This window comes from Salarias fasciatus, chromosome 6 (assembly GCF_902148845.1).
Source record: "Salarias fasciatus chromosome 6, fSalaFa1.1, whole genome shotgun sequence".
Taxonomy (NCBI): domain Eukaryota; kingdom Metazoa; phylum Chordata; class Actinopteri; order Blenniiformes; family Blenniidae; genus Salarias; species Salarias fasciatus.
This window is the reverse complement of record NC_043750.1, coordinates 3,325,857-3,340,291: the sequence shown is the minus strand read 5'-3', so window position 1 is coordinate 3,340,291 and position 14,435 is coordinate 3,325,857. Positions and strand designations below refer to the sequence as shown.

The 14,435-nt window shown below is 53.4% G+C and overlaps 1 long non-coding RNA gene across 1 annotated transcript; it reads right to left on the bottom strand.

The window, feature by feature from the left end:
* Nucleotides 1-1,759: 1,759 nt before the first annotated feature.
* Nucleotides 1,760-2,238, bottom strand: LOC115390476 (uncharacterized). The gene is made up of 2 exons (XR_003931684.1): nucleotides 2,119-2,238; nucleotides 1,760-1,801 (listed from the first exon to the last, which is right to left on the bottom strand). It is a non-coding gene; the product is annotated as an uncharacterized LOC115390476 (long non-coding RNA).
* Nucleotides 2,239-14,435: the final 12,197 nt, after the last annotated feature.

Here is a 14,435-nt window from a genome sequence, read left to right as displayed (position 1 = left end):
TTGTAACGCCTCGCGCTGGACAGCTCTGAGAACCACGCTCTGCGGTCTGTTCACTGCGGAACTGCCGGAGGAACAGGTGGAACCTTCTGCACCAAGTTTTAGAGAACAGCCCCCCCCTCACCTTGGTTGCAGAACAGCCCCCCCCCCTCACCTTAGCTGCAGAACAGCCCCCCTCTCACCTTAGCTGCAGAACAGCCCCCCCCCCTCACCTAGCTGCAGAACAGCCCCCCCCCCCTCACCTTGTTGCAGAACAGCCCCCCCAGCCCTCTGGCAGTTGCACTGCCAGGGCTGCTGGCAGGTGCCGTGCAGGCAGCCCGGGTAGCGGATGCACTCGTCCGCAGTAGCGGCCTTGAACCCGACTCTGCACCTGTTAGGGGAACAGGTCAGTCCGGTCCGGTCAGGTCCCTCAGGACCCCCCCCCCCCCCCCCCCACACAACACACACACCCCAGTGGGGACACTCACTTGCACTCCCCTGGTTTCTCACAGAAGCCGTGCTCGTCGTCGCAGCCCGGCAGGCAGATCGCTGTGGAGACAGGAGCAGCAGGTCAGACCCGACCGGCGTGGAACCGGGGAACCGCAGAACCACACACACCGCTGCTGTGAATACATGTGTATGTGCGTGCACGCACGCATGCATGCAAGCCCTCACCCAGCCCCCCTGTATCCACCCTCTCTCTCTTTTTCTTCTTCGCTGCGGGTCAAAACTCTTTTATTCATTCTGTGAGCGCGCGCACACACACACACACACACACACACACACACACACACACACACACACACACACACACGCTCCCTTAATGTCTCGGATTGGGGCAGATAAGAGTGGACAGCTGGCGAGTGTGTTGCCAGTGCGCGACAGCTGCTCCATTGTCTGCTCCCTGCCGGCAGCTGCCCACTTCAAACAATCCCCCCCCCCTCCTCAGCCAATCACAGCCCGGCCCGCTGCGCGAGCCGCCAATCCCCGGCCGGCATGGAAATTTATGGCACGCGTGAGATTATTCCCCAAAACTTTCCTTAGAATAAATCAAGTGGTCTGTGTGGTGTGTGTGTGTGTGTGTGTGTGTGTTGTGCGCGCGCGCGCGCGTGGGGAGAGGGGAAAGGAAAGGGGGGAGTGCGCGTGCTGTTTACCGCACAACTTGCCTTCTAACGGATCCAGAACGGCAAACTAAACTTTTAATTCGCTTCAAGAGATGAAACGAATGATGCGCTCGAGCAGAAGTTTCCTGTCAACAGGTCACAGCCCCCCCCCCCCCCTCCAGAACCCCCCCAGAACCCTCCAGAACCCCCCAGAAGCCCCCCAGAACCCCCCAGAAGCCCCCCAGAACCCCCCAGACCCCGGCCGTGCGGGACTCACGCTCCGTGCAGTACTGGCCCTTCCCGCCGGCGTCGCACACGATCTCCCCGCGCTCAGCCGCACGTGAAGTGTCCGAAGGCGTCGTCCGCGCGGGCCGGCAGAAGACCGAGCAGCCGTCCCCGTAGTGCTCGTCGCACACGAAGCGGTAGGAGTACTTGAGCTCGGTGCGGCCCCCCGCGTGCAGGTCCTGGGACCAGTCCTTCACCCCACCGTCAGGTGCCGCTGGGTGCTCATGGTGCTGATCACGCGCTCCGGTTCTCTGGGAGGGGGGGGAAGCGGGGGGGGGGGGGGGGGGGTGTCAATCTGTTTGCTTTCTTTTGCAAAACATGAATGAAACGGGGAAAGCGTGTGCGTGCGTGTGTGTGTGCGCGGCTTTGTTCCTACCTGTGGAGAGGTCCTCCGCGGACTCGGTGTGGAACGCTTCAATGATCAGCGAGAAGGTCCCCTGGGAGCACAGACGGCGTGGTGAGACAGGTGGCCAGCGGAGAGGCGGATAACATCAGCGCGCGCACACACGCACACACACACACACACACACACACACACACACACACACACACACACACACACACACACACACACACACACACACAGTCCTCGATGTACAACTGTCGAACCCGATCCGGGAAACCGAACACCGGCGGGCTCCGGCTGCAGGACGCGCGTCCCGCGGCCACAAATCGTCGCCGCTGCGCGTCTTTACGCACGGATTGGAGCAGAATTGGCGCCTTTCGGCAGCCCAACGCACGAGCGGCTGTTTACCGGCCACGTGAAGCCGAAGCTGATCCGGACCGGGTTGGTGAAGGAGCTCTCCGGGATGGCGTCCGGGACCTGGAAGGAGTTGGAGCCCAGCACGGGCGTCACGGCTCCGCCGTACGTGCACGGCGGCTCCGGGGACGCGTTGGGCTGGTAGTGCTTGAGGCAGATCCTAAAGAAGGTTTTACACTCGCACTGCTGCTGGAAGGACGCGCCCGCGCCCCGCCGCCGCAGCATTTCCGGTTGCCCTGGACTCCCTTCTTGTTGAGGAACTCCTGCAGCTTCAGCTCGAACACCCCGGAGCAGGCCCCCTGCGGAGACAGCGGCCCGTTACCGGGGGGGGGGGGGCGGGGGGGGGGGGGGCATTCATTGTTAGACGGAGTGAAAACGCACGAGCTTACCTGGCACAGCAGCGCGGACGGACGGCGAGGGGCAGCAGGACGCGCGCGCCATGGTCAATAAGAACATGATCAGTAATCATCATCAGTAGGGACGGTCGGCTCCGCAGGGCCTCGCTCATTCAGCCAATCATGTCCCGCACAGCAAGAGGGGTAACTCCAAACCTCCAGACCCCCGACCCCCAGACCTCCGACCCTCAGACTCTCAGTCCTCCAGACCTCCAGACCTCCATACCTCAGGACCTCAGGACCTCAGGACTTTCCTCACGTTCCGTCAAATGCGTAAATCCAGTGCGTAAAGGTGGAAAAGGGAAAAGTCGTGATCCGTTTAGTTTCCGCCAGTTTTCTTCTTCTTCTTCTTCTTCTTCTCTTCTTCTTCTTCTTCTTCTTCTTCTTCTTCTTCTTCACAGAACGTGTCTCCGGCTCTGTGGAGTCCGGGTCTACACCAGGGACACGTCCCTCTGGTCCAGCATGCTGCGTCCTGCTGCAGCGTCTCCTCCTGTGAGCCGCGCGTCCGTCTGCAGCCGGTTATATACGGCCGGAGTGCCGCTATGGTAATGACATGCAAATCACACACACACACACACACACACACACACACACACACACACACGCTCAGTCTCGTATTTCTATCCTCGTGGGGACCGTCCATTGACTCCCATCATTGTCTAAGCCCCTAACCCTGACCCTATACCCTAACCCTAACCCACACTACAACAAGCCTAACCCTAAAGCAATGCTTTTGCACTTTACTTTTTTCATAACAACAACATGTCAAGAAAACACTGTTTCTCCTACTTAGGACCGGAAAAAGGCCCCACAAGGCACGTAGTTGCACACGTTTTGCTATCCTTGTGGGGACATTTGGCCCCAACAAGGATAGAAATACGAGAACAGCACACAACACACACACACAGCACACCACACACACTCTCTCTCTCTCGTCTCTCACACCAGCCCTCCTCCCCCTGGCTTCACCCTCCCAATCTGCCCGGCTCTCCACAATGGGCCTCATGCCACGCACGCGCACGCACATACACGTTCGGTGGGACCGTGTGTCGAGATCTGGTCCTCCATAGACCATCTTCCCCTCCAGGACCCGGTCTTCAGTCTGCGCTGTTCAGACACCTGGACTGCTGATCAGAATCAGGACCAGGATCAGGATCAGGATCAGGATCAGGATCAGGATCAGGATCAGGATCAGGACCAGGATCAGGACCAGGATCAGAATCAGGACCAGGATCAGAATCAGGACCAGGACCAGGATTAGGACCAGGATCAGGATCAGAATCAGGACCAGGATCAGAATCAGGACCTGCAGATCGATGCTGCGGCTGATTCATCTGAGGACATGAAGGAAACTTTATTCTGTTTACCAGCCTTCCTCTCCTCCTCTCCTCCTCCTCTTCCTCCTCCTCCTCCTCTTCCTCTCCTCTTCCTCCTCCTCCTCCTCCTCCTCCTCTTCCTCTCCTCTTCCTCCTCCTCCTCCTCCTCCTCCTCCTCCTCCTCCTCTTCTCCTCCTCCTCTTCCTCCTCCTGTATTTCTGACTGTGGGAAGAATCTGAAGCCTTGAATCGCCTCAAAAGACTAAAGAGAAAACATTCCTTGGCAGAGCAGCAGGATGAGGTAAAGCCCCCCCACACACACACACACTCCACACGCCCCATTCTCAGGCCTGACATGGAAAAATGGGTGAAAATACACGCGTGTGCGTGGGTGTGGGGGCACGCGCGCGCGCGTGTGCTGGGCGGACGCGCGCGCCGCGGCGTGGCTCGCGTGGCCGCGCCGCCGTCATTGTGTGTGGAAGGAGCGGCCTGGCCTCAGCTGTATGGTAATTCAGCACCTGCTCTCCCCTCAATGCCGCCACGCACGCGCCTCCTGCGGCTCGGTGCGCGCGCACACGCGCCTCCGTGCACGCTCCTGAACGCCTCACCTCACATCAAAGAAAAAAAAAACTAATAAAACTCACAAACTCAGTGGTTCTACTTTTTTAGATGAAAACTAACAACCTGAGAGAATGCGCTGTGGTGTGTGTGTGTGTGTGTGTGTGTGTGTGTGTGTGTGTGTGTGTGTGTATGTGTGTGTGTGTGTGTGTGGTGTGTGTGGTGTGTTCCTGGGTTAACCTCTGACCCTTTTCAGGAAGATGAGTTTTTTCGCCTCTCGGACGTTTCAGCTCTTTTCATTGTTTCGGGGTTTTTTGAAGGTTCTGGTTCTGACCGACTGCAGGTTCTGCAGGTTCTTCAGGTTCTGGAGGTTCTGCAGGTTCTGCAGGTTCTGGAGGTTCTGCAGGTTCTGGAGGTTCTGCAGGTTCTGCAGGTTCTGGAGGTTCTGCAGGTTCTGCAGGTTCTGGAGGTTCTGGAGGTTCTGCAGGTTCTGGAGGTTCTGCAGGTTCTGGAGGTTCTGGAGGTTCTGCAGGTTCTGGAGGTTCTGCAGGTTCTGCAGGTTCTGGAGGTTCTGCAGGTTCTGGAGGTTCTGCAGGTTCTGCAGGTTCTGCAGGTTCTGGAGTCCCTGCTGGGAGGTGCTGTCAGGTGTGGCTGCTTGGTGGTGTGACGTGGTGCTGGACAGTCCTGTGGTCCTGGGGACAGTCTTGTGGTCCTGGGGACAGTCCTGTGGTCCTGGGGACAGTCCTGTGGTCCTGGGACAGTCCTGTGGTCCTGGGGACAGTCCTGTGGTCCTGGGGACAGTCCTGTGGTCCTGCAGTCCTATGCAGCCAGACGACTGGAGGACACGGCGGTGGACGTGTCCTACAGGCGTCCACCCTCGTCTCCAGCAGCCTGCTGGACAGGTAGTCGCTGCAACACGTAACCAAGGCAACACAAGGTGGGAGGAGTCTTCCCATGGTGCCCGGCGCCGTCACATGACCCAGCTGGAAGCTCAGTTCCAGTTCTGACTCCAGCAGGAGTGATGGGGTGTTCCACGGGGGGGTCTCAGGGGGATGGGGTGTCCACTGGGGGGGGGGGGTCTCAGGGGGATGGGGTGTCCACTGGGGGGGGGGGTCTCAGGGGGATGGGGTGTCCACTGGGGGGTCTCAGGAGGATAAGGTGTCCACTGGGGGGTTCAGGAGGATGGGGTTGTCCACTGGGGGGGTCTCAGGAGGATGGGGTCTCCAGCCGGTCCTCCAGCCTGTCCCCCATCCTGTCCCCCAGTCTGTCCTCCAGCCGGTCCTCCAGCCTGTCCCCCATCCTGTCCCCCAGTCTGTCCTCCAGCCTGTCCTCCAGCCTGTCCTCCAGCCTGTCCCCCAGCCTGTCCCCCAGCCTGTCCCCCAGCTTGTCCCCCAGCCTGTCCCCCAGCCTGTCCCCCAGCCTGTCCCCCAGCCTGTCCCCCAGTCTGCAGACAGTCTGGTGTTTGAACCCAGGACCTTCCGGTGTGACAGGAGCTCTGGACACTGCTCCACTGTGCCGCCCAGCTGTAGTTGCCCTCCCCCCCCCCCCCCCCCCCCCCGCCTGTTTAAGCGCAGGGTCTGTAGTTGAACTCCCGCCACCAGGCTGCCTGGCTCCAAGTTGTCCCCCAGAGTCTGGGGGGGGGGGTCTACAGAGGAGGACCACGACCCGCCTTCAGACGCAGACAGACCCTTACACCCGCCATCTGGCCGCCCCCCCCCCCCCCCCCCCCCCCCCCCCCCCCCCCCCCCCAGCTCCACTGGAAGCATGCTAAAGGACCTGTAACGGTATGGGCCCTCCGGGGCCATATGGCGGGGGGGGGGGGGGGGCGGCACATGGTCAGTCGTGGGAACGTCAACACGGAGCGCAATCACACGATATCGATCACCGGAAGCCATGATTGGAGGGGGGGGGTGGGGGGGGCTGTGATGATCAATTGATTTTCTTCTTTTCAGCTGATTCCTCGGAGGTATTGGGGGGGGGGGGGGTCGGAGGGGGGGGCAGCTTGTTGGAATGTCAGAGTGTAAAGGAAAGGAAAGCTCTCACGCACGTGCGTCTCTCCCGCTCAGTCTGTCAGGATAAACGGCTCTGATTGGTCAGAAGCGGCTGCCTGATCAGGTCTACCTGCTGGACCAGAGACCGGGTCGGACCAGATCCGGGCTGTTCCGCCCCCCCCCCCCCCCCCCCCCCCCCCCCCGCCGCCGCTGCTCCTGGAGAGCAGGGCTTCAGCTTCAGGGCAGAGCGCGCACGGCGGCACGAGGGGAACAGAGACGCGCCTGCGAGCGCGTGTGCGTGCGGCGTGTGCGTGTGGCAGAAGTGTGTGAGGCGCTGCAGGGGGGAGGGGGGGGAGGGGGGGCGGCCGGGCGGCCAGTCGCGTGCCAGGGTGCTGGAAGCACATCTGCCACGCACGCGGCTCCGGGAGACGCACCGCGACATGTGCGGGTCACACACACACACACACACACACACACACAACAACCCCCAAAAAACAAACACACACACACACACACCACACCAGTCTTGTATTTCTATCCTTGTGGGACCGTCCATTGACTCCCATTCATGTCTAGCCCCTAACCCTGACCCTTACCCTAACCCTAACCCACACCACAACAAAGCCTAACCCTAAGAAATGTTTTTGCACTTTTACTTTTTTTCAGTAACAACAACATGGTCAAGAAAAACACTGTTTCTCCTACTTAGGACCGGAAAAAGGTCCCCACAAGGCACGTCGTTCCACGTTTGCTATCCTTGTGGGGACATTTGGCCCCAACAAGGATAGAAATACAAGAACACACACACACACACACACACACACACACACACACACAGGTTCTGTCTGGAGGACGGTGGGAGCGGCTGAGCCTTCAGTGTGTAGCTGTGTGTGGTGAGTTGTGTACTTGTTGTTTTTCCTTCTCTTCACAAACAACACAGAACACACACATTCACACACACACTAATCCCGTTAGTCCCACCTGGACACACACCTGGACACACACCTGGACACACACCTGGACACACACCTGGATGTTAGCGAGTGGAGGAAGAGGCGGAGCTTAACGGGACTGACAGACTCCACAGCCAATCAGAGGAGAGGAGCCTGTGTGACATAGTCGTGAGGGGGGGGCATCAGGGCTGCAGTAACCAAACACTGCACCCCCTCCCCGCCCCCCCCAGGGACCCCCCCGCCCCCCCAGGACCCCTCCAGGACCCCCCCCCCCAGGACCCCTCCAGGACCCCCCCCGCCCCCCCAGGACCCCTCCAGGACCCCCCCCCCAGGCCAGGTTACAGGAGGAAGCTTCAGGGTTTTGCTGCTGCTGCTGGAGCGAAGCGGGTGGAGCAGCGGTGCAGAATGGTGCCATAATGGCCCCAGTCCCCCCCCAAGTCCCCCCCCCCCCCCCCCCCCCCCACCGCTCAGCTGCCGCAGGACCACAGAGGATCCACTCGCACCTGTTGTCCCCCCCCCCCCGCCATTGTGTCCGGCCAGCACCTCAGGAATGCTCCCCGTCCAAGAGGCCGTCCGGCCGTTCCCAGGAGAGCCGGGGTGTGTGTGTGTGGTGTGTGTGTGTGTGTGTGTAGTGTGTGTGTGTGTGAAGGAGCTGGGTGTAGATGGGGGGTTTGAAGGACCAGCAGGGAAGCTTTAGAAGAATGAGGGGAGGTGGAGGTGGGAGGAAAAGCAGGAGGGAGTGTGTGTGTGTGTGTGTGTGTGTGTGTGTGTGTGTGTGTGTGTGTGTGTTTGTGTGTGTGTGTGTGTGTGTGTGTGTGTGTGCGTTCCTCTGAAGCCCCCGTCCTCAGCTCCTCCTCAGTGGACCCCCGGTCCAGAGACCCTGTCCTAAATCACCGGCCCCCGGGGGACGGCTGTCCATTGTGAGGAGGCGGCCTCCGCAAGCTGGACGGCCAGCTGCCGCTGCTGCAGCGTCATGCCCCCCCCCCCCCCCCCCCCCCCCCCCCCTCCCCCCTCCACCCCCCCTCCACACACTGTTTTTCACCCTCACCCTCCTCCAGCGCCCCGTCCGTCCGGACGGCGGCGGCCCGGCTCTGCTGGCCTCAGCAGGTCATGCTGCGGTTCAGAACACCTGCTGACGCTCCTGAGCTCAGGAGAAAGCCTGCTGTGTGGCAGAATGCTGCTGGGGGGCGCTGCAGGCCTCTTTGACACAGATTTTCTACATGAAGCAGAGGAGCAGCAGTTCAGTATTTTGAGTTGTTTCTTCCTGGGACCTGAAGATTCCCTGCAGACCGAGTCAGAGAGGCGCTGTTTGTCACACAGGGTCACACAAATGTGGTCCAGTTCCATTAAATTTCAGATTCGCCCCGAATTAAAGTCGGTCCTGCAGACAAACTGCACAGTTCAGAACTTCAACAGGGTCATAGGCGGCGCCAGGGTGGGGCTTGGTTGGGCAACAGCCCCACCAAGAATTGTATTAGCCCTACCATAAGCCAGCCGAGAAAAAATACAAGTTTTAAATCCACCAGCGCCACTGCAGCGCCGGTAACAGAGCGGCTCTGTGTTGCCAGATTGGGCGAGTTTCTGCCAAATCAAGCTTCTTTATTGAACAAGTCGGACGGGTGATGAAATGATTATGTGTTATAGGACGTGTTTTTGTAACTATACAAATACTGTTTTAATGTACATTTCCCACCGAGACGGCGGTTTGGCTGCTTTCCTCTTGAGTTAAACGGGTCCATAATGTTTATGTGGGATCGTGACAAATCTGGCAACCTCCTCCAGCGGACTGCAGAGGCACTGCAGGCGGGGCTGCGGTGATTCCGGACCGGAGACGGACGCAGCCAGAGCGGTTGTTCTGTTGTACATGATTTTTCTGCAGGTCGGACAAATCTCTGACTTTCAGAGGCGAAGTCGCGTCACAGGTCACTGACCGCCCATAGCAACCGTCCGCCATTCAGCTCCAGGGGGAAAACTACAGCCTCCCGCTGTTCACTGTGCCTTGTGCGTTGCGGTTTTAGGTGTTATTGTCGTGTAATTTTACATTTGTTCAGTGTGTGGAAGGTCTTGCCGGCTATAGATGACCTACACACACTACGACCAGCTTTCTGGGGACAGTTTGGACTGATATAGGACAAACTGGACATTGTGGGTGTTAAGTGTCCCTTCAGACTCCCTGCTGATGAGTATGACGGTATGTGGGAATTTTTTTTAGCAGTTCATCCGTGAAGCGCGCTGTGTGAACAGCCGACGTGAGCTGCATCACATGAGCGGCAAATACACCGAGCATTACGGTAACACCGTTCCCAAACCCGTTTCAAAAACAGCTCACTGCACTTCATAAATTATAATTACTTTCATAAATACTATATGAAGTATGATTACTGTGTACTTTCCCTCTAATTCATTAGACATAGTAACACAAGCCATTGTTATCTGACTTTGAAGTCTAGTAAAATACTGTTTTTCAATAAGCAGTCCACAATATTAGTACTGCTGTACTTAATACATTACAAATTACTTGCACAAGGACTATGAAGTATTTTTACTTTGTACTTTTCCTGTAATTTGTCACCAAAGTTCCCTGTTGTACATAAAAGTCAATTTCGCCTGACTTCAAGTGCAATAAATCCTGTTTTTCAATAAGTAGCCCACGAAATCAGTACTGCTTTACTTAATACATTACATATTACTTGTGCAATGACTATGGAGTACTTTGCTGTGTACTTTTCCTGTAATTCATAGCCGAAGTCCCCACTTGATGTGAATAAAAGCCATTGTCGCATGACTTTGAAGTGCATTAAAATCCTTTTTTTCAATAGGTAGTCCACGAAATCAATACTGCTGGACTTAATACATTACAAGTTACTTGCACAAGTGCTATGAAGTACTTTTCCTGTAATTTGTCGCAAAAGTTCCCTGTTGTTGTAAATAAAAGCCATTGTCGCCGACTTTGAAGTGCATTAAAATCCTTTTTTCAATAAGAAGTCCACAAAATCAGTACTGCTGGACTTAACACATTACATATTACTTGCACAAGTACTATGAAATACTATTACTGTGTAGTTTTCCTGTAATTCATTGCCAAAGTTCCCTGTTGTAAATAAAAGCCAATTTGCCTGACTTTGGTGACAAATTACAGGAAAATTGCACAGTAAAAGTACTTCATAGTACTTGTACAAGTAATATGTATTGTATTAAGTCAAGCAGTACTGATTTTGTGAACTACTCATTGAAAAAAAGGATTTTATTGCACTTCAAAGTCAGGCGACAATGGCTTTTACTCACACCAACAGGGAACTTTGGTGACAAATTACAATTAAGGTACACAGTAAAAGTACTTCAAAGTCCTTGTACAAGTAATATGTGATGTACTAAGTCCAGCAGTACTGATTTCGTGGACTACTTATGGAAAAAAAGGATTTTAATGCACTTCAAAGTCAGGCGAAATTGGCTTTTATTTATAACAACAGGGAAATTTGGCAATGAATTACAGGACAGTACACAGCAAAAGTACTTCATAGTCATTGCACAAGTAATATGTAATGTATTGAGTTCAACAGTATAATATTTTGGACTACTATATTGAAAAAAGGATTTTATTGCACTTCAAATTCAGCAACAATGGCTTTTATTCACATCAATGGGAACTTTGTCGAATGAATTACAGGAAAGTACACAGTAAAAGTACTCCATAGTACTTGTGCAAGTAATTTGTAATGTATTAAGTACAGCAGTACTGATTTCATTGCCTACTTATTGAAAAACAGGATTTTATTGCACTTGAAAGTCAGGCGAAATTGACTTTTATTTACATCAACAGGAAACTTTGGTAACAAATTACAGGAAAAGTACACAGTAAAAGTACTTCAAAGTACTTGTGCAAGTGATATGTAATGTATTAAGTCCAACAGTACTAATATTATGGACTGCTTATTGAAATAAGGTATTTTTTTAGACTTCAAAGTCAGATAACAATGGCTTGTGTTACTATGTCTAATGAACTTTGGCAACAAATTAGAGGGAAAGTACACAGTAATCATACTTCATAGTATTTATGAAAGTAATGTATAATTTATGAAGTGCAGTAATATATAATGTATTACATGCAGTGAGCTGTTTTGAAATGGGTTTGGGAACGGTGTTGCCGTAATGCTCGGTGTATTTGCGCACAGCCAGTGAACGTGCAGCTCACGTGACCGCAGCGCTCCGTCTGTGTGTATAATTACACTCCTGCAACAAAGTAATCTGGTATCATAGCATTGTGTACAAAGCGCGGTCAGTTTACATTCATGTGTAATTGTGCTGTAAAAAACAGTGAAAACTGGACATTTTCCTGAATTTATAAAACCCGCCGGACGCCCCGGACAGGACGTGAAAAGTGGACATGTCCGGGAAAAAGAGGACGCTCGGTCAGCGTCTCCATACAGCCCAGGTTAGAGGAGGAGACAGTGCAGGAGGACGAGGAACGAAGAGGAGGACAGGGTGGAAAAAGACAAAAAAAACGCTGAAAGGTATCAGGAGTAATAAATCCATACCTGAAGTAAAATGAGCGGAGTACATGTGTGTAATGAGATCTTAGATGCCCATAAGTTGATGTGGAGAGGGGGCAGACCATTTTCTGAATTCGATGTCGACTTTCTATTATTGTCTTGCAGCCACAGTCGGCGCCGCTCTGGTTCCGTACTCTCACCCGGTATCGTATAAAATGACAGAGTAGGGTTTTTCCTTTTGTTGTTGGTGCAGCCGACCGCACAACGACTGTTAACCATCTTAGCTCTTCCCTCGTGTTGCACGTCTTTACTCTGTCTAAGCGAGCGGAGACGACGGCGTTCCCCTTTGCACTGGTTGCTATGGGCGACGGACCCGGATGTTGGCCAAATGCCCGGATGTCCGCCTGTATGAATGCTGGATGAGCGTGCTCAGTGCGCTACGGAAGCCTCACACGGACAAAAATGCAGCAAACGGGGAAAGTTGGCTGGACCCAGGGAGCGACCGTGTTCTCAGCGCATGCAGATGGAGCCGGGGTGTTTTATTCAAATATACATTCACATTGAAGTTCTGGATTTTTTAGAGCCACAACATGGCTCAGCCCCGCCTCGGCCCCACCAGAAAAAATACTCCGGCGCCGCCACTGACAGTGGTTTTAGCGTGTCAGTAAGACCCGCACTGAAGAAAGAAATGCTGTTTTAATATTTTTTAGATGAAAAAACAGGCCGTTCAAACATGGGCGAAATTAAGATTTTCTTTTCTTTCTTTTATTTTTCAGGAATTCTACCCCCATAAAAAGTTTCACACTCAGACTCGGGCTAAAAAACATGATTGTTTGCAGCTAGCAGTGAAAAATGAAATGTTCCTGTGAATTTCACGCTTCTAGCTTGATCAGTTCAAGAATTCTGGACCTCTGAAGTATGTTCCAGAACGACGGCTGAAACCTCCTCCTTCTTATTGGGTGTAAAAGCAAAACGTGAACACACACCACCAAAACCTGGTGCTGCCTTCTTCTGGGACCGAACGGCAACTGAGACCGAACATAATGCAGATCAGAAGAGCTGCTGCTGGAGACGGAACGACCCAGTGTCGTTCTCCTCAATTCCAGTTATCATCGCTGCTATTCCTCTTATCATCAGTTTTATTCTTCTTATCATCGGTTTTGTTCTTCTTATCATCGGTTTCGTTGCTCTTATCAGTGTTTGGATCATCGTCTGGTACCAGACCGTCTCTCAGACATCAAATCTTTTCCCGTCATTGTAACTGGAGGTTTCAGTTCGAGGCCCTGATGCTCAGTGAATAGAAGGTTCCGGAGGAAAGGTTCTGCTGACTCATCCAAATCCTGATTTCAGTCACGAACATCTCGGCTCCAAACTGGAAACATGAGTGAAACAGAAAGGCTGCAGAGCTGTGAGTTCCTCCTGGAACCAGCTGCAGGGTTCCGCTGCTCCTCTTTTACAGTTTTTTCACAATTGCTGAAACACTAACCCCGCCGCCTGAACCAGACTCTCAGGGGCCTGAACTCATTTTCGAATCAAACACTCTTTTGGCAAAAACTTAAACACTGTTCAGGTCCGATGCTCATGTGCAAAACCCATCTGCTCCTTTTGCAAAACCTCAGACACATTCTCAGTCACTGAACACATTTCATAACATTTTGCAAAATTCTAATCACTGGCAGCAAATGTGAACACAACTCCAACACAACTGTCATCTGTTACACACAACAGCTCCAAACTGAACACACATATTTCTAATGATGAGATCAGACCAAGAGCCCAGAGACAAGACGCTGAGACTGAGCCTCCAGGACCAGGACCCTGCAGGAGTCTGCTTTGGTTCTGTTTGTTTTGGATTTATTTTTTGTTGTGACAGTGAATTTAGAAATCACTTTGACTTCCATGCTGTTTTTTTTTTTTTTTTTTCTTTTTGCTAAATGCATTTACAATACGTAAAATAAACATGTTCTGTGCTACACACTCTGAAAACTGCTGGTTACTGTAAAATAACCCACATTGGGTGGAATTGTTAACCCAGCGCTGGGTCCAGAAGGGACCGAGCCAAAGCGGGGTCATTTCTACCCAGCAGCTGTTTGGGTTGAAGAGTTGACCCTGATGCTGGGTCAGGATTGATCAGACCGGTCTGGGAAGGTTACTTTACAGTAAAAATGTAATCCCTCAGAATTCAGAAACACGTGCCCTCTGCCCTGCCAGGCTGTCAAACCCTCCACTGGAGGCCAGCTGGGGCTCAGGGCAGTTCACTGACAGGGAGAGGAAAAGATTTGAACTAGCAACCTCACAACTGCTGGACAACCACTCTACCAGCTCAGCCACAGCCACACTGAGTGTAAAGAGAGGGAGGCCATATGTCTTTTCCTTCTGAGCCATTTCAGTAGTCCTCACTGAGAACACTGGACTCCAGCTTTCTGCTGTGTTTGTTGCCAGAAGCCTCCAGATGCAAGAAGGAGAAGAAGCTGCAGGAATGTTCAAAATAGAGATTCTTCTCTTCCCTTCAGCCACAGAATCATCACCTCACTGCTGGGATCGACACGATTCACCTCATTTTGGGTAAAAGTGACTCAATCTGCACAAAATCCAGGGCTACCCAGGAC